Source organism: Theropithecus gelada, chromosome 16 (genome assembly GCF_003255815.1).
Source record: "Theropithecus gelada isolate Dixy chromosome 16, Tgel_1.0, whole genome shotgun sequence".
Taxonomy (NCBI): Eukaryota; Metazoa; Chordata; class Mammalia; order Primates; family Cercopithecidae; genus Theropithecus; species Theropithecus gelada.
In genome coordinates, this window is record NC_037684.1 from 9079260 (window position 1) to 9099655 (window position 20396).

At 44.4% G+C, this 20396-nt stretch overlaps 1 protein-coding gene and 1 pseudogene across 2 annotated transcripts in view; one reads left to right on the forward strand and one right to left on the reverse strand.

Moving 5' to 3' along the window:
• Positions 1-10024, reverse strand: part of RFFL (ring finger and FYVE like domain containing E3 ubiquitin protein ligase) — an 80978-nt gene extending 70954 nt beyond the window's left edge. For both annotated transcript variants that reach the window (XM_025361415.1, XM_025361413.1), the window contains exon 1: positions 9815-10024. The gene's annotated coding sequence lies outside the window, so the exon portion shown is untranslated. The remainder of the gene's footprint in view (positions 1-9814) is intronic.
• Positions 10025-14907: 4883 nt separating this feature from the next.
• On the forward strand, positions 14908-14972 carry LOC112610442 (annotated as a pseudogene).
• Positions 14973-20396: the final 5424 nt, after the last annotated feature.

Sequence of the window (20396 nt, forward strand, 5' to 3'; positions counted from 1 at the left end):
AACATATTTGCCTTTTTAATACTGCTTTTGGGTAGTGCAAGAGACATGTTGATGTGCTGTGGAGAAGATTTTATCAAGTAAATGCAATTCAGGAATCTGATGAAGATCATCTAGAGGTGGAGCTGCAGAACTACTATCATTTTAATGTCCCCCATTAATTGGTGGGTTCACAGTCACTATTCCTCAAGCTGCTGGTCTCTAACAGTGTCAACATTTCAGAGTTGGGAAACACTGAACTAGATCAATGGGAGTGGTGGCGATGATTCAGAATCATCTGAAGTGCTAGATTCAACCATATGGCCAAGGGTACACAGGAAGGTGGAATGCCCTTTGACAAGCTGAGAATATTCTAACATCCCTCTTCCCACCCTCTCAGTAAACAATGGCTAAGGTATACTTTAGCTCTGGCATAGAATGATTATGCAAACTCTTCCATCAGTATATGGCAAGTAGACAAACATAAGAGAATGTGAAAGATTAGGAATTTTCCACTGTGGACTGGGAAAGTCCTCATCTCCTAAATTATTCCTTCCCGCTCCTGCTTGCACATAATTTTAGCCCCTAACTGTTCCTCTCCACCCCTTGATAAAAATCCAGATTCCTCAAACTAGCTGAATTTCAGCGGACCTACTCCTGCTAAGGCTAGAAAACACTCCTTCCTCTCTCCCCAAATTAGAACATTCCTTTGCCCAGCATTTTAGAATAAAGCATATGCTCTGGTTGATCTTCCACACCATATAAAATAATAATTAGCATAGTGAAGACGGTACAATCCAACCCAACTGCAATTGGTTATGCATCTACTGACGCAAGACCTAGAAGAGGGTTGGAAGTCGATAGAGGATGAAGTTTGGTTATTTCTCAGGCAGATATCTTAATCATTACGAAAGTAAAAAAGCATGGGAGGATTAGCAGAAAATGCAGATGCAGAGGGTAGGGCACATACTTTCTTGTATGTTTTAGGATAAAATACACTGATTCAATTGCCCTAAGACTATACACATGTGATCAGTACCAAGACTGGAAAGATTTTCCAAAGCAAATGCACAGTAAAACAAGAAGAGGGTGAGGTGGGAGACGAGGATGCACGATTTACTTAAGTAAAGCTTTTTTTTCCTTTCAAATCTTTTAACATAATCCAGCAGCTGCAAATAAACAACGGTGTTGATTACTAATAAGTTGCATTTAACCACTCAGAAGCCAGCAGAGCCTCCACTTGGCCTAACTTCCTGTAAGTTTCAAGATGACTAGGCATCATTTCTTTAAAAAGGATCAAGACAGTTAAAACGTTTCAGCAGATCATACTGGCTGGAAGTAGTTCAGATCCATGTGGATTTCCCCTACTCTTAGAACTAGCCACTGGTAGAAACAAGTGACTGTCCCAGGGAACACTCCACAACCCAGAGATAATGAAAACATATTTTTATCTGCAATTCTAGAAAAGGCATGTGAACATGAAAACAGAAGATGTAGGTTTAACTGTAGCATTGCAGAGCAGCAGCTTTAAAAAGTCAGATAACATTAGCTCAACAAAATCATACACCGAAGTGTGCTCAAATTCAAATTCAGCACATGGCAGTAGTAGCAGCTGAAAAACGCTGCTGAGAGAGCAAGAAGGTTTTGCTGTCTTTTTAGAGGAGAGGACAATGAAGAAATTACCAGACCAAGGTCACTTTTCAACCTAAAACAAAGGGGGGTTAGTAGCTTTAACAGAGATAAAAACCTGTGTAGGTCATAACTCCATGAAATCAGCAGCCTAGTGAATGTCTCTCCAAGAACCTTGTAGGAAATTAAGTGTGGATTTGAGTAATTAAACATAAAGTCTTCTTGAGAGTAACTTCAATTCCTGAAGGCTAAAGCCATTTCTGTGAAACATACAGAAAAATTATGAGGCGGATTTACCAGGCATCACATCACAGCCTTTCTACTTTCACATCAGGTTGGAAATACAATGATCTAAAAAGAATAGAACGATTTGGGAGTTGTTCATTCTCTAGTCTTTGCAAAAATTCACGTGCTAGTGTAACTGTAATACACTTAGGAGTTTCCAAAAATAACACACATTTCCTCAAAAGAGATGTAGAAAAAAATAATCTCTGGGTAAAAGGTCAAACATTGTCTCTTCTGAATGCTTAAACAGCCAATTATGTGTCTAATACATTAATTCTATAAAGAGAGAGAGACTATTACAGGAAAGTTGAATAAGACATCTTGAAAAATGTACCCTGGGGCCTAAGTCCATTCAACTGACAGTAAAATCACCCCTCAAAAAATCAGTTTTATGGAACATCTAGTACTTTAATTTTCCAGCTGCCAACAGAAATATATAAGGAACAGAAATTAAACTAGTTATGGCAGCAGTGCAGTGAACAAAACTTTAATTGTATTACACACTAGTTAGACATTTGCCAAACAATACAAAGGCCCCTAAGGGTAGAAACTTCTTTAGAATATAAATGATTCCCAATCAATGTGACAGAAATTAGTCTGTTTAGGCAGTAAACAGATTCATGATTTAGATGTAAAAATTCAACTGACATCATATTTCAATATAGAAAATAAATATATAAGAAATTCATCTCTAAAATGGCTTTAAATCACTGTGATTTACATATGCTGTATCATTAATAGGCCCTTTAAGCTGGTATTGTACTAATCAGCTTTTTTAACATCCTGTCCACAAAAGAGCTTATTCATTTAGCTAGGAGACAGGTGTTAGCAACCAGAAACCTCTTTTTGCCTCGAGTTCCAGGGACTGGGCCTGCGTCTATGATGATGATTGGCAAGTCGAAAGGAAGGGCAGCTTTAAAGAGGGAAAAGGAGGAGAGAGGGAACGAGAAACAAAGACCAAAAGGGAGAAAAGAAGATAATGAAAGAAATGGATGTCAGGTGCTACTTAATGGGGCCACCCTCAAAGGCTCCTAGCCTAATCTGGGCTACCGTCCAAATACAGATGGCAGAATTTGGGTAATGTTATTCATTTATTCCTGTAGATAGTAACTCTGGGCACATGCCAACACTCCACTCATTCTAAAAAATTGTTTAAAGTGTTGCTAATTGTCCTGTGACTCATTCTTCTTACCCATATTCTCTGGTTCTTAACTTTAGTCCTCACTCTTTCATACATTTTCTAAAAGAGCTGACTGAGTAAATATTCCTGGAAAAAGATACAGAGAAAGCTGGATTTAGAAAAGCATCTTAAGTCTACAGAATAAAAATTGTGTGAGGAAGTGGGAGAAGGGACGTTTACTGAGTTGCCTACAATGTACAAAAAACATATTTTTCTCTCTTTTAATCCTCCTATGCATATTTCCCCCTTTTAATCCACATAACAATCCTACCAGGTATTTTCATCTTGCAGATGAAAAAAATGAAGCTCACAGACGTTAAGTAATTTGCCTAAGGTAGCACAGCCAGGAAGTGGGGGAGTCAGAGTTCAAAACCAGGCTTGTCTATTCCCTAACGTATCTAGTGCCTGAATCTGTTTTAAATCAGATGGTTCTATATTTCAGCAATTATTCTTCCTCCCATGAACTCAACACACGGCTGATGACTAAATTTTATTAACTATTTGTTAAGCACCTATTATTTTCAATAAAGGCTTCAGCTGTGTAGAAATAAAACAGGCAAACTGACTTCATTCTAAAATCCGACATACAGAGAATTCCCAGGCATCTCTCCCGTCCAACACTGATTATCATAACTAGATTCAACTACCTATTCAGACTTCTAGTTGTTTCCACATTATCATTCATTTGTCCACTCATAAGATAAAGGAAGCTACTTTCACCAAAAACCCTCCCTCATGACTCCTGATAATACAGCAGAGGGGGGCCTCACTGTAAAGTAATTTACATAAAAGTTATAAAAGCTCTTTGTTATCTGTCATGACTGGGAAATGGGCTATTCTAGCAAATCAAACATCCTGGATAGCATAATGATTCTATTAGAGGGACTACCAATTTATAAGGAATTTCAATGTGCATAATAATTTCAATCTAAAAATTAAAAAAAGAAAAGGGGGACCAGGCACGGTGGCTCACGCCTGTAATCCCAACACTTTGGGAGGCTGAGGTGGGCAGATCACTTGAGGTCAGTAGTGTGAGACCAGCACATCCCTACTAAAAATACAAAAATCAGCTGGATGTGGTGGCACACATCTGTAGTTCCAGCTACTTGGGAGGCTGAGGCAGGAGAACTGCTTGAATGCAGGAGGCAGAGGTTGCAGTGAGCCGAGATCACACCACTGCACTCCAGCCTGAGTGACAGAGCTGTCACAAAAAAAAAAAAAAAGAAAGAAAGAAAAGGGAAGAAAAGTGAACCCCAAGTTTCAAAGTTCCATGGGGCTTGATGTACAGGAGATAATGCCCCCCCCAACCTTAAAAAGACTATCAATGCAAAAAACAGTGGTTCCCAAACTTGACTGCACATTAAAAGCACTTGAGAAACCAGGCGCAGTGGCTCAGTGGCTCAAGTCTGTAATCCCAGCACTTTGGGAGGTCGAGGCAGGCAGACCACCTGAGGTCAGGAGTTTGACACCAGCCTGGCCAACAGGGTGAAACTTCACCTCTGCTAAAAATACAAAAATTAGCCAGGCACAGTGGCACGTGCCTGTAATCCCAGCTACTTGGGAGACGGAGGCAGGAGAATCACTTGAACCCAGGAGGCACAGGTTGTGGTGAGCCGAGATCATGCCACGCACTCTAGCCTGGGTGACAGAGCGAGACTCCATCTCAAAAAAATAAATAAATAAAAAGCACTTGGGGAGCTTTCTGAAAATACTAGATGCAAGGGAGATTTATTTAAGCTAGCTTCCAGCCGGATGCAGTGGCTCACGCCTGTAATCCCAACACTTTGGGAGGCCAAGGCGGGCAGATCACCTGAGGTCAAGAGTTTGAGACCAGCCTGGTCAACACAGTAAAATCCTATCTCTACAAAAAATACAAAAATTAGCCAGGTGTGGTGACACGCATCTGTGGTCCCAGCTACTTGGGTGGCTGAGGCAAGCGAATCTCTTGAACCTGGGAGGCGGAGGTTAGTGAGCCGAGATCATATCACTGCACTCCAGCCTGGATGACAGAGCTGAGACCGTCTCAAAAATAAACACATAGGCTGGGCATAGTGATTCACATCTATAATCCCAGCACTTTGGGAGGCTGAGGTGGGCGGATCGCATGAGGTCAGGAGTTCAAGATCAGCCTGGCCAATGTGGTGAAACCCCTCTCTACTAAAAATGCAAAAATTAGCTGGGTGTGGTGGTGGGCGCCTGTAATCCCAGCTACTCCGGAGGCTGAGGTAGGAGAATTGCTTGAACCAGGAGACAGAGGTTGCAGTGGGCCGAGATCGTGCCACTGCACTCCAGCCTGAGTGACAGAGCAAGACTCCGTCTCAAAATAAAATAAAATAAAATAAAAATAACAAAAATAAAAGGTCCATGGGGTATGGCCTCATACTAGTAATAATAAATTTTAAAATTGAAAAAATAAAAGGTAGTTCCCTGGTCATCACTTACCCACCCGATCAAAATCTCCAGGAAGTGGGGCTGGGAAAACTGCATTTTTAAAGAATCTCGGTCAGTGACTCAGCAGTAAATCACCAGGTACCTCATCTTTCAAGGAGTGGCTGGCTTTTAGGAATTCCTTACAATAAAACATGCTCAAAAGGCTAAAGCTGCACTGAACACAATGTGACCTGTCTTTGATGATTCAGGAGACTTCAGGATCTCCCATTACCACTAAGTTATCATTCACTACCAGTTCTAGTCCCTGCACTAACAAAATCAGTACGGTAAAGTTAATAAAGAGTTTCTATTAGTAGAAAGCAGGAAAAAATAGTTTTTGTTTTATTACCAGATTCAAAAATCTGGTTTTACTCCAGAGGAAATGCAGGGTTTTTTTGTTGTTGTTGTTTTTGAGATGGAGTTTCACTCTTGTTGCCCAGGTTGTAGCGCTGTGGTGCGATCTCGGTTCACTGCAACCTCCGTCTCCCAGGTTCAAGTGATTCTCCTGCCTCAGTCTCTCAAGTAGCTGGAATTACAGGCATGCACCACCATGCCCAGCTAATTTTGTGTTTTAATAGAAAAGGGGTTTCACCATATTGGTCAGGCTGGTCTCTAACTCCTGATCTCAGGTGATTACCCGCCTCTGCCTCCCAAAGTGCTGAGATTACAGGAGTGAACCACCACGCCCAGCCAAAATGCAGATTTTATGCTTTAAAAATTAAACTCTTTAAAAACATGCAGGACTCTTTTAACCAACTGCTGAGCTTCACTTCAGAATGTTAACAGGTCCAAATACAATACAAATGTGGAATATTCACCCTGCATACGAAAAGCAAAGGAGGAACTTCATGACAGTCTTAATGAAGAGAAAGGATAATGGGTTTAAACTAAGACTGGCATAACAGGATTAGATATGACCACTGTCCTCACCATGGCAGCTGTTAAATCTTGGAAACAGGGAGGGCACAGGTCTTTAAATACATGAAGCCAATTCCTACCTACCTGAGATGACTTTTACGTGAGATATAATAGGATACCCTACGAAGAGCCAAATTAGTTTTACTATTTTAAAACTGCATAACTAAAACCAAACACCGCGTGTTCTCACTCATAGGTGGGAACTGAACAATGAGATCACTTGGACTCGGGAAGGGGCACATCACACACTGGGGCCTATCACGGGGAGGGGGGAGGGGGGAGGGGTTGCATTGGGAGTTATACCTGATGTAAATGACGAGTTGATGGGTGCTGACGAGTTGATTGGTGCAGCACACCAACATGGCACAAGTATACATATGTAACAAACCTGCACGTTATGCACATGTACCCTACAACTTAAAGTATAATAATAATTAAAAAAATTTTTTTAAAAACTGCATAACTAATATAAAGTCACAAAATAAGAAGTTGATCAGATACTTCCCTATGAAAGAACCAGGAGTCTGTATATGAAAAGATTTAGGCTGGGCATGGTGGCTCACACCCATAATCCCAGCACTTTGGGATGCCGAGGCTGGAGGATCGCTTGAGTTCAAGGAGTTTGAGACCAGCCTGGGCAACATGGCAAAACCCTGTCTCCACCAAAAACACAGAAATTAGCTGGGCATAGTGACGCACACCTGTGGTCCCAGGTACTTGGGAGGCTAAGGTAAGAGGATTGCTTGAGCCCAGGTGGCGAGGCTGTATTGAGCTGAGATCATTTCATGGCACTCCAGCATGGGTGACAAGAGTGAGACCCCATCTCAATTAAAAAAAAAAAAAAAGACTGTATTTACAATTGGGAAAATCTTTCTTACACAAACACCAAATAATCATTACCAATAACCAGAAGTGAAACAAAAATAACGAGTAATCGTCATCAAACCAGTACCATTACCAAACAACAATAATGAAGCAGCTCCTCGCTTGAGACTTCACCAACAGCAATTTAAACTATGTGTTCTCATTAAACTCTAATACCTTAATTCTGTTATTGTATTAACAAGTTACGAGATTCTAAGGTATAGAGGTTAAATCTTTCCTCCAAAAAAATAAACACTATGGCTAGAACAAGTTTGATATAAAAGTCTCTCTCATTAAAACAATGGCAGTATTAAAGGTTCTATGACAAGAATAAAAAATCAAGGTGGAATTAGTCCCCCTAACAACTAATTAGGTTTAAGAGATGGGTGTGACTGTATTTAAATCACAACGCACATGTAATTAGAAAAGAAATTGTGCCCTTTTTTGTTATTGTTGCTGTTTGTCTTCTTAAATGCTGGTCACTAAAAATGCCTTTTCCACAACCCTTAAGGGGTGTTCCAGCCTGGCGAGGTGGCTCATATCTGTAATCTCAGAACTTGGGGAAGCCAAGGCAGGAGGATCGCTTGAGCCCAGCTCATGACCAACCACATAGCAAAACCTCGTCTCTACAGAAAATACAGAAACTAGCTGGGTGTGGTTGCCCGTGCCTGAGATCCCAGCTACTCAAGAGGCTGAGAAGGGAGAGTCACCTAAGCCTAGGAGGTCAAGGCTGCAGTAAGCCATGATTACGCCACTGCACGCCAGTATGAGTGACAGAGTGAGACTCTGCCTCCAAAAAAAAGGTGTTCCTATTAGATGGTACCAAGCAGAGATATGTCAACTGGGTTGGTCATGAGAGAAGGTTTGAAAGAAATTGATTTTTAAGGTTTCTGAGAAGAGCTTTCTTTTTTTGTGCATGTTATTTTGGCAGCTAAACTGGTCAACTTAGATAGTTACAACCCTTGATCCCAATGAAAACAAGATATCACAACTGTCTACCTGATCAATATGAAAGTTTTTAATGGGCTGGTCTTTGCAATTAGATGGGCATTAAAATGACTGTGAGATTACATGAACATTTTCTTCAGTCACAATCAAGATATTAGCCCTGCCACATCAATCTGAAATTGTTATGAAAATATACCCAAATATTTTCAAACTTAAGAATACCTCTAAATAAACTGTTAAGTTATGAACTGTACTCTAAAATTCAGAATTAAGAAATATACAGTAAAAGTTCAGAAACCTTTGCCATCATCTACTTCCTTGAATGTGAAAGAGAATGCAATCAGGGAAAAGGATAAAGAAGTTGTCAAACCTGAAATCCCCTGAACAGAAAGGAATTGTCACCGGTAGGCTGCAGCCCTAGAACTCTGTACACGAATTCAGCCCAGTACCTTGTCTCCTGCCTACTCCTATTCCTAGAAGAATGGTATAATAAATGGGCAGCCCAGCCCACATTTCAGTAAATTGAACTGTCACTGGGAGAATAAGGCACCCCAAACAGTTGCAGCGACAGTGGTAACAGGAAGTCTCTCTGTCCTCCAAACCAATAATCAAAGGGATACATAAGGAACTTACTGCTTTCTTAGAAGGCCACATGCACCCCAGGATGTTTGCTCATCACGTCACTTTGGCCTTTAACCAGGGAGCAAAGTGACAGTTGTGGGTAAAACCCTATTTCCAAGCTAACAATTATCCTTCCTTATGGTAGACTAGGGGGTGCACAGGACACTCTTGATTACACAAGCAGTTTTTTTTCCCCCTAGAACAAATGACAGACCAACAAAAAGGAGAAAATATGCTGCTGTTTCTCTCTTCTGCCAGCCTGAACTCAAGCTCTGAGCAGACGTGCCAGCGGAGGCTCTGGCTCCCCTGGTTCGCCAGACTTCCCCATGTCTGGTCAAATGTCTCCTGGGCAGCCGGCTGAAGAGAGGCCCCATTTCCCTCTCGGTCTTGACCGCTGCCGCACAGTGGCGACCTCACACACATCGCGAACAGAGGACAACTCCCAAGCGAGGGAACAGTGGACCCTGGGGGGAGAGCCGCATTCCCAAACTTCATCAAACCTCCAAACTCCAAACCTCCCTCCTCCAGCCACCTCCGTCTAAGACGAAGGTAGGGACGAGCTGGTTCCTTCAAAGGGGTAAGCAGGCCGCCGCGGACATGCCTCAGTTTCCTTTGCCGTACAAAGAGATATCTTTTCCCCACAAGCCAACTAGACCTGCCGGTCTGCAGGGCACCTGGGGATAATCGAGGACGCACGTCTCCTGTTACTGCCCCCACAGGTGAAACGCTTTCTTTGAGGGGACTTTTCAAAGGACAGGTGTGGGCTGCCCTGAAGGCGGGGACTTGCAGCCAGGAAAGGGCTTCCCCCCACCCCTGTAGGGCAGAGAGAGTCCCAGGCCGCGCCCCACACAGAGGAGGGGCACCCAGACTACAGCCTGACGGCACCCGAGCGTACCCCTTCCCGTCCTTCCCCAGCCGGGCGCCCTGCGGCCCCCAGCGCCGCCGCCGCCACAGCCTCCTCACCTGCTGCGGCCGCCGGCCCGGCCGGCACCTGGTAGAGGAGGCGAGGGGAGGGGCCGGATCTCGGCCGCGGACGCCTCAGGCAGGGAGGCTGCGGACTCCGCCGCGGCGGCGTCTCTGGGGCTGAGGGGCACCCGGGGGCGGTCGCGACATCCTCACGGGCGGCCCCAGGAAGTCGGCCCCCCCACCCATCCCCAGCCGGCCCGGCCCGGCCGCTCCCGCCCCTCGCGCGGCCCCGCCCCTGACTCGGCCCCGCCCCCTCTCGGGAGCGCGCCTCCGCTCCCGCCGCGCCCGATCCACCATAGAGAAGAGCCAGGCGCGCAGCGGCCTCGAGCGCGGCCTCCTCTCGCGCCCCCTGGCGGAGCTGAGGCTCCCGGAGGCGGGGCCGGGCTGGCCGGAGCCGTGGGACCCTAGGAGGCGTCGTTTCCCCGAAGTCATAGTGTCGGCCGCTGCTGGTTACCTTGGTCACACAACTCTGCGGGAGGCGCCCAAGGGTCCAGGTCCACGTCTTAGCTGGGTCAAGACCCGGCTTGGTGACCTTGAGCGAGTCCCTCAACACCTCTGAACGCAGTTCATAAAACTTTGAAAGGTGCCTGATTTTCATGTCTCATTGACTCTCGTCAGTGCTATGAGCAGGCGATGGTTTCCCCCACTTCATGATTGGAGAAACCCAGCCCCACTAGGGGTTACGAGCTTATTCAGCGTCCCACAACTGGGAGGTATTAGAAGCCGGGTCTGTGGGACCTAAAAGCCCATGTTTGTCCCACTGACTCCAGCACTGCCCAGTCTAAACCCCTAGGACTAGCTACTTCCCCTCAGGAAGCTGAGGAAGCTGCTGAGGAAGGCTGTGGTAGAGTAAGAATGACTCAGCAAGGATCCACCCCTGCCCTTCACCCGTGCACCTTTCAGCAAGGTACCTAACCTTTACGAACTCTGATTTTCTCACCCCAGAAACACAGGTTGGCGTGAGGATTTAGTGAGCACATGCATGTAGCTGTGCTTATTACTAAGTACAAACAGCAGGGCGGCCCAGGGGATGGTTAGCCAGCGTGGGCTACGATGCCTAGTCATGAACATAATATTAAGTTCTAATCCTTCTTTTAAATGGTGTCTAGTGACACAATTTTCTTAGGCTTTAGGTTCTATTGAGAACCCCCAGAGTTTTTCTGAGCAATTTGTATTTTCAAACAAGTAATATCGTAAGGAAAAGTGAAGTAAAAAATAAGGTCATGAGCCAGGCTTGGTGGCTCATGCCTGTAATCCCAGCACTTTGGAAGGCTGAGGTGGGTGGATCACCTGACGTCAGGAGTTCGAGACCAGCCTGGCCAACATGGTGAAACCCCATCTCTATCAAAAACACAAAAATTAGCCAGGAATGGTGGCGGATGCCTGTAATCCCAGCTACTTGGAAGGCAGAGGTTGCAGTGAGTCAAGGTCACGCCATTGCACTCCAGCCTGGGCAACAAGGGTGAGACGGTGTCTCAATAATAATAACAATAATATTACATATACATACCAGACTCTGTCACTTTACAAGTATTATTTCCAATCCTCGCAACGCAGCAAACTGAGTACTATTATTCCCATGTTATCAGTGAGGATCTACATATTAAGTAATTTACCCAAAGCTACGTGGTTAGAAAAAGATGGAGCTGGAATGTATTGCTTTTTTTTTTTTTTTTTCTTTCAACCAGAAGTGTCTTGAATACACGGAGCTGCAATTTATTTATTTTTATTTTTTGAGACAGGGGTCTCACTGTCACCCAGGCTGGAATGCAGTGGTGTGATCTCAGCTCATTGCAACCTCCGCCTCCCAGGTTCAAAGGATCCTCCCACCCTATAGGTGGGTCTACAGTCATCCGCTACCACGCCCGGCTAATTTGTTTATTTGTTTGCCTGTTTTTGGTAGAGACAGTTTCACCATGTTGGCCAGGCTGGTCTTAAACTCCTAACCTCAAGCGATCTGCCGCCTCGGCCTCCCAAAGTGCTGGGATTACAGGGATGAGCCACTGCACCCCAACAAGCTGGAATTTAAAACCGATTTTTTCAATCACCTGGAATGCATGGAAAGACTGACCTGCTAAAGGCCTCCCACATCCGAATTAAATGTACCCATCGTTTTCCTTCCTGGCTGTTTTTGTAACTTACCCTGATGCAATTCTGTCTTGTCTGCTTCTCTCCAAGTCTCTATTTCCACTCCTACCCTCCAAAGGCATTTATTATCTCCTCCTTTCCCTCTAATTCCTTTTCCCTAGATATGCCAGGACCTTGTCCATCCTCTCAATTCTGAAATAGATTCCTAGCTGTGATGAAGGCTCAGCATTTTCCACCACATCACTCTTTCTCTTGATAGAAATCATAGTTATAGAAAGTTAATAGGTCCAGGCCAGTCGCAGTGGCTCATGCCTCTAATCCCAGCACTTTGGAAGACCTGATCACTTGAGGTCAGGAGTTTGAGACCAGCCTCGCCAATGTAGTGAAACCCCGTCTCTACTAAAAATAACAATAATTGGGCCAGGTGCGGTGGCTCACGCCTGTAATCCCAGCACTTTGGGAGGCCAAGGCAGGCGGATCACGAGGTCAGGAGATCGAGACCATCCTGGCTAACACGGTGAAACCCCGTCTACACTAAAAATACAAAAAATTAGCCGGTTGTGGTGGCAGGCACTTGTAGTCCCAGCTACTTGGGAGGCTAAGGCAGGAGAATGGTGTGAACCCGGGAGGCGGACCTTGCAGTGAGCCGAGATCGCGCCATTGCACTCCAGCCTGGGTGACAGAGCGAGACTCTGTCTCAAAAATAAATAAATAAATAAATAAATAAAATAACAAAAATTAACCAGGCATGGTGGCATACACCTATAATCCCAGCTACTCGGGAGGCTGAGGCAGGAGAATCACTTGAACTCAGGAGATGGAGGCTGCAGTGAACCGAGATCATGCCACTGCACTCCAGCCTGGGTGACAGAGTAAGGCTCTATCTCACAAAAAAAAAAAAAAAAAAAGTTAATAGGTCCAGAACAGGGGTGGGGTGAGACCTAGAGATGTCCTTTTGTAAACTTAGTTTACAACCTGAAGGTTCAGTTCTGAAAGGGGGTGCACTTAATCCACCAATCGGATCCAATAATTGAAGTCTAGATTCATGACATCCTGTGGAAATCATTTTTTTCTGGGCCTTCTGGTCCATATTACAAGCAAATCATTGGAATGCTACTAAATAATGTGCATATCACTGCAGCACAGAGGCCTCCGAGCTGCGTTTACCCACGCTCCTCCTTTCTCCACCTTAGGCATTACCACCATCACTATTTTTCATCTTTATCATGCCCTTCCACAGAGGCATTCAATAATGTACCCATTGTGCAAGTAATCTGAAATCCTTTTCGGCAAGCAATAGTATTTAATAGTGATAAAACACTAATTTGTCTACCAAGTGACATATTTATAGGAGCTGTTTATTTGGATATATTTTTATTATTTCTCCTCATTTGCTAAGTACTTTCCAATACATATTTATGAAGCACAGGCCTTTCCCTAAACAGTAGTGAAAAAATAAATCATACTATTTCTTTTATTAGTAGCAGCATGGCTTGGAAGTCCTAGTGCCCTGATTTTAGTTACTTCTAGCAAGAGCTGGAAGAATTAATAGTGACTGACCGCCTACTATGTGCCAGATTCTCTGTGAAAGGCACTTTACATAAATTATCTGTTTAATTCCCCTGAGACATATATTTTACCAACAAAGAAAATGTAATTCCCCTGCAACATACACTTTACCAGTAGGACGGAGACATTACCTTGTCTAAGTAATTCGGCCAGAAAGGGACTAGCAGGGTTTTGAACTTAGATCTTTTTCCTGATTCCAAAATCCCAAATCACCATTCCATTTCACCAGCACGCCCTACCGACTTCTCTGGACCTAATAGCTTCTGTTTTTGAGAGAGGATGCGTAGGTTACTGAGAATGGAACAGTTAGAGATAAACATACACAGGGTGCTAACCCTAATTTTTCTAAGAGAGGTTACCCTTCAAGGAATTTACTCCCTAAGAAATCAATGGAAGGATGTTGCCCAAAGAGAAGAGCCAGTACTAGCACTTGATCCATTCCTGGAGACAGAACTGGCTTCATTGTTTGCAAGAAACAGTGCAAAATATGGGACCCTTGTTTAAAAATTAAGAATTTCAAGATAGCAACAGCAGAGCATTAAACTAAGTGCAGGGCCCTGCTGAGCATGGGGCCCTGTGTGACTGCACTGGTCATATCACCATGTAGCTGGGCCTGCCTGGACAGAAGAAAGCTGTCATCAGTACCTCCCATGTATCATAAGCTTCATAATATGAGATTGAGTGCCTATGTCATGCCTGGAAAACTATCCAGTGTTTTACATAAGCTACATGATCCTAAAACAACTCTATGAAACAGATGTTATTTTTCCCATTTCACAGTGGATGAAACTAAGGTTTAAAGAGACTGTTATTCATCCAATGTTATACGGCAAGTAAATGTCAAAGCTAGGACCAAGTTAGTTGAGATCTAAAAAATCCTGTTCCTTGGCTTTGTATCTTTGTCAGCATAGGCCCATTATTTTCCTACAAAACTCAAACTTAAACTGAGGCTATTAGGCCAAAAACTACAGAGAGGCCAAGGAAGACCAGAAATTCAAGGGCTACTCAAAAAGTCAAACTTGTGCAGCAGCTGAAGCGCAGCCGTACAGATCCAGGGCATGAGGACCTGGCAGAGAGAACTCCATCATTCATGGTAAATGTCATGGCCAATACCCAGACTCCTCTAAGACTGAAGGGAAACCCAGTGAGGTGCTTGATACAGAGCAGCTACATGGAACCTGAGGCATCTAACTCAGTAAAATATTGCAAATAGTCCACTACAGTTAGAAACAAGACAAGGATGATTGTTACTGTTGCTTCTATTCCGTGTAGTACTAAAAGTCAGTTTATACAGTGCAATAGGACAAGAAAAAATGATAGAAAGCATTCAGGATCACTTTGGATTAATAATATACCTAACTCTAAGTTAAGGCCTATGCATCGCAGAGCCTTCTCCAATGCCAACCAGAATTCGACAGTTTAAACCTTACCCAGTGCTTGCTTCAGCAGCACATACACTAAAGTTGGAACAATACAAAGGAGATTAGCATGGCCCCTGAAATAAATTAAAAAATAAATCCTACCCAGACAACTGCATGACAGAACACAGCAAAAACCTAGTAGGATATACATCTAAATCCCTTATCTCCTCCTTCTTCACATCTCAGGGCTGCAGAGGCCCTGTTGTTTTGTTTTGTTTTTTTGAGACAGAGTCTCGTTCCGTCGCCCAGACTGGAGTGCAGTAGCCTGATCTCGGCTCACTGCAACTTCCACCACCCGGGTTCAAGCAATTCTCCTGCCACAGCCTTCTGAGTAGCTGGAACTATAGGCACCCGCCACCACGCCCAGCTAAATTTTGTATTTTTAATAGAAATGGGGTTTCGCCATGTTGCCCAAGCTGGTCTCGAACTCCTGATTTCAAATGATCCACCCGAATCAGCCTCCCAGAGTGCTGAGAAGACAGGCGTGAGCCTCCACACTCAGCCGGTCCTGTTGTTTTTTATTCAGCTTTATTTCCCCCTAAACCTCCAGTTCTCTTTAATACTAATGGTATCTGCCTTCTCCAAGTGTTTGTCATTCTCTTGTAACTTCTCTGGGGGAAATCAGAAAGAGCTGAGAAAGTAGATCTGTGATCCAGCTTTTTATGGAGAGCTAAGCTGAAAAGAGGTTGGGATGTGCAGCCCTTGCTGCTATCAGGGCAAAGTATGAAAAAGAATTTTGTGGAAACATTTACATATTTACAGCAGAAGGCAGCATGCAGATGGGACAAAATGGGTTTGGTATCAGGCAGACATGTGTCTGGATTCCCGTGCTGCCACTTACTAGCTTTATGTCCTTAACCTCACTGAGCTCCCATTTACTGTCTATTAAATGGAATGAGTCCCTCTGCCACAAGGCAGTCCTAAGGTCATAATGAGACATGCATCAGGGGCCTAAGAATGCATAATAGAGCCTTGATTAACTCGTCTTGGGGACTACCGTAGGTACTAGTGAGAGGCTGCCCACCCAGCATCCAGTTCATCCACACACTCTCCTTTCTAGTAGAAAGCAGAACTCCCATTTTTCTTTCAGTGGCTCCAGCATGTGCTTCAGGAAAACCTGTCCCCAGCCTCAGCTCCAGGGCTATTTCCTAGTTGGTTCGAGTCAATCACAGCAGTCCCTTTTTCTTACCAGTTACTGTATTACACGTGGGTGTATGAAGCAATTCTGCACCAGTGAGATTTGAGGTGAGTCAGCTTTGGTTGGAAGTTAGTTCTGAGTTAGTCCTTTGTTAAATTAAATTTGGGGTCGGGTGCAGTGGCTCATGCCTGTAATCCAGGCACTTTGGGAGGCAGAGGCATGTGAATCACCTGAGGTCAGGAGTTTGAGACCAGTCTGGCCAACATGGTGAAACCCCGTCTCTACTAAAAATACAAAAAGAGCCGGGGATGGGGGTGCATGCTTGTAATCCCAGCTACTCTGGAGGCTGAGGCAGGAGAATTGCTTGAACCCAGGAGGCGGAGGTTGCAGTGAGCCAAGACCGTGCCACTGCACTCCAGCCTGGTGACAAAGTGAGACTCTGTCTCAAACAAACAAACAAGCAACAAACAAACAAAAGCTACATTTGGCCTGAGGGCTAGTCACAGTGGCTCATGCCTATAATCCCAGCCCTTTGGGAGGCCGAGGCAGGCAGATCATCTGAGGTCAGGAGTTCGAGACCAGCCACAGCCAACATGGTAAAACCCCGTCTCTACTAAAAATACAAAAAAAGTTGAGCGTGGTAGCATGTGCCTATAATCCCAGCTACTCAGGGGGCTGAGGCAGGAGAATCACTTGAACCCGAGAGGCGGAGGTGCAGTGAGCCGAGATCATGCCACTGCACTCCAGCCTGGGCAACAGAGCAAGACTCCATCTCAAAAAGAAAAAAAAAAAAAAATTGACCTGAGGAGGCTTCCGTACTTGGGCCCTTAACAAACTGCAGCCTTAGTATGCAAACTACCTGAAAACCTAACTTAGGAGTATACTTTTGTAACAGATTGCTGAGTCTCAGCCAATCATATCATCAGCTTCAGTGGGTTCCAGGCAGCCAACTATTCAAACCATTTTCAAATAAGGCAAAGGCAGAGCTGTAACCAATTAGCTGTCTCTGTATCTCATTTCTGTTTTCTGACCATAAATGCTTTCAGACTATGTTGCAGTTCTGGAATTCTCTGAACCTGTCCTGGTTCTGAGGGCAGCCCAATTCTAGAATTGCAAATAAAAGTCAATTACAATCTGCAAAACTATATTTGCTTTAATTTTGTCTTTTAACACCTTGTTTTCTTAATTTTTATTATTATTTTATTTTATAGAGATAGGGTCTTGCTATGTTGCCCAGGCTGGTCTGGAACTCCTGGCCTCAAGCGATCCTCCTACTTTGGCCTCCCAAGGTACTGGGATTACAGGCAGGAGTCATAGTTCCTGGCATGTTAACACCTTGTTCTTTAAAGGACACACAGGAGATGACCCTTCTCCTGCCTGTAGATATTGTCATGTCTGGATTGATGCTCAGAATGGCTGCAGCCAGGCTTTCATAAGGGGAACAAGCTTGAAGACAAAACCAACATAAAAGAACAGAGCAGAAGGATGCAAAGGCCCTATGCCATTTCACAATGAGCCACTAAATTAATGAACCTTGGGCTTCATGTTATCAGAGATAATAAGTGTCCCTGCCAGGAATGGTGGCTCTTGACTGTAATCCCTAGCACTTTGGGAGGTCAAGGTGGCTAGATCACCTGAGCCCAGGAGTTCAAGACCAGCCTAGACAACGTAGAGAGACTCCATCTCTACAAAAAATACAAAACTTAGATGGGTGTGGTGGCGCACACCTGTAGTCCCAGCTACTTGGGAGACTGAGGTGGAAGGATCACTTAAGCCTGGGAGGTAGAGGGTAGAGTGAGCCGTGATTGTGCTACTGTACTCCAACCTGGGTGACAGAGCAGGAATCTGTCTTGAAACATAAAACAAATATATATAAATAAATGTCCCTATTATTTACACTTCTTTAAGTTAGGTTTTGTTACTTGCAGCCTTAATGATACATGGACTTTTTGCCTGCGTCCTTGGGAATTCAAATGTCAGATTTTTAATTAAGGCCATCAAGCGCTAGCACATAGTAGGATCTCAACATTAATTTTGTCTGATGTCAGACAAAGGGCATACAATAGTCCCCTGTAAAAAAATCTGTAAGAAGACACTCTGGGGACTCAATGATTAGATCAAGAGAAAAATGTTCCTGCATTCCTCCCTTGCCATCTTTAAAATGTATTAAAGCCCACTCATTCATTCATATATATATATATATATATATATATATATATATATATATATGTATATGTGTGTGTGTGTGTATATATATATTTTACATGGAGTCTCACTCTGTTGCCCAGGCTGGAGTGCAGTGGCACAATCTCGGCTCACTGAAACCTCCATCTCCCAGGTTCAAGCGATTCTCATGCCTCAGTCTCCCAAGTAGCTGGGATTACAGGTGCGAGCCACCACACCCAGCTAATTTTTGTATTTTTAGTAGAGTCAGGGTTTCACCATGTTGGCCAGGCTGGTCTTGAACTCCTGACCTCAAGTGATCTGCCTGCCTCAGCCTCCCAAAGTGCTGGGATTACAGGCATGAGCCACTGCACCTGGCTCATATATATAAATAATGTGTGTGTGTGTATATATGTATGTGTGTGTGTATATATATGTATATATGTGTGTGTGTGTGTGTGTGTGTGTGTATATATATATATATTTTTTTTTTTTTTCCTAAGAACTAGAGAGTACCCTCAGGTCTCAAACCACTCCCATAGGGGAAACTGAAAGCTGACACTTTATGGAAGGAACCCCTGAGATAGAGCCAGTCCTTTGCTTTTTTAAAAATATATTTTTAAAACATCATTCATCTATTTAATAATGACTGAGCTTCCATAATGTGTAAAGAGAAAAACTGACAAAAAGTGGGAGCCTGTAGGCAGACACATGAACAGTGAATAAATAATACAGGGGAGTTACTGTAAGCATCGATCTAGATCACAGCTGAGGCATAAAAAAGGATGTCAGGGTGGGTGTGCACCAGACACTGGGAGCTGGGCAGAGACAGACACGTAAGCAAAAGGAGCAAAAGGCACTTGGACAGGAGAGCCAGCCCAGCCCAAGTCCTACCAGGGGACTGCACAGTGTGATGTGGCCAGAACAGAGTGCAGTGGCAGCAGGCAGGCAAGACAAAGCCCTGGTCTAGGAGGATCCAAAGGATAAAGGTGGCTGTGAGGGACACAGCCTGCAGGAATGTCACATAGTGGTCTGAAGTAGCAGTGAATGGAACACCTTCCCATGGTCACAGCAGCAACTTGAGTGAGAGCTATGGTGCCTTCAGATGGAGTTACAGCCCTAGCAGGAATAGACCTGTATGGACTGGAAATTAAATAAATAAAATGCAGGGATTCGTTTTGTTTTTTCTTTTTGAAACAGAGTCTCTGTTGCCCAGGCTGGAGTGCAGTGGCATGATCTCGGGTCATTGCAACCTCTGCCTCCTGGGCTCAAGCGATCCTCCCCACTCGGCCTCCTGAGTAGCTGGCATTACAGGCATGCGCCACGACGCCTGGCTAATTTTTGTATTTTTAGTAGAGACGGGGTTTCACCATGTTGGTCAGGCTGGTCTGGAACTCCTGACCTTAGGTGACCCACCCACCTCGGCCTCCCAAAGTGCTGAGATTACAGGCACGAGCCACCACGCCTGGCCAATGTGGAGATTTAAAAAAAAAAAAAAAAAGGGTCCTGGCCTAGGAATCAAGTTCTGGGTTCCAGATCACACCTCCATTCTGCCACTAGGACTGCCAATCATCCTTTTTGAGCCTCAGGTACCTTCTCTGTTAAGTAACAGGATGGGCCAGATGATTTTTTTTTTTTTCTTGAGACAGGGTCTTGCTCTGTTACCCAGGCTGGGGTAGAGTGGTGCGATCAGGGCTCATTGTAGCCTCAGCCTCCCAGGTTCAAGAGATTCTTCTGGCTCAGGCTCCCAAGTAGTAGGGACCACAGGTGCACCATGCCTAGCTAATTAAAAAATTTTTTTTGTAGAAACGAGGTCTTATCATGTTGCCCAGGCTGGTCTTAAACTCTTAAACTCCTGGGCTCAAGTGATCCTCCTGCCTCAGGCTCCCAAAGTGCTACCCTTATAGGTGTGAGCCACTGTGCCTGGCCCCAGATGATCTCAAACTGCAGTCCTAGGGTCCTCAGTTAGGTATTAAGTACCTGAACTCACTACATACAGGGAATAGGGCAGAGATGCCAACCAGACTCCACCTTGAATACCAACTCCAACTGACTGGTAGTGGCTCCCTGAAGTGCTGTATTGAGAAAAACTTCAAAAACACTGAATTCCACAAAAAAGAGTGCTTGTGCCCAATTGGTGATGTCTGCTATGGGCTTAAGATGCCCAAGTAGTACCTCGAGTGGCAGGAATTTGCAATTT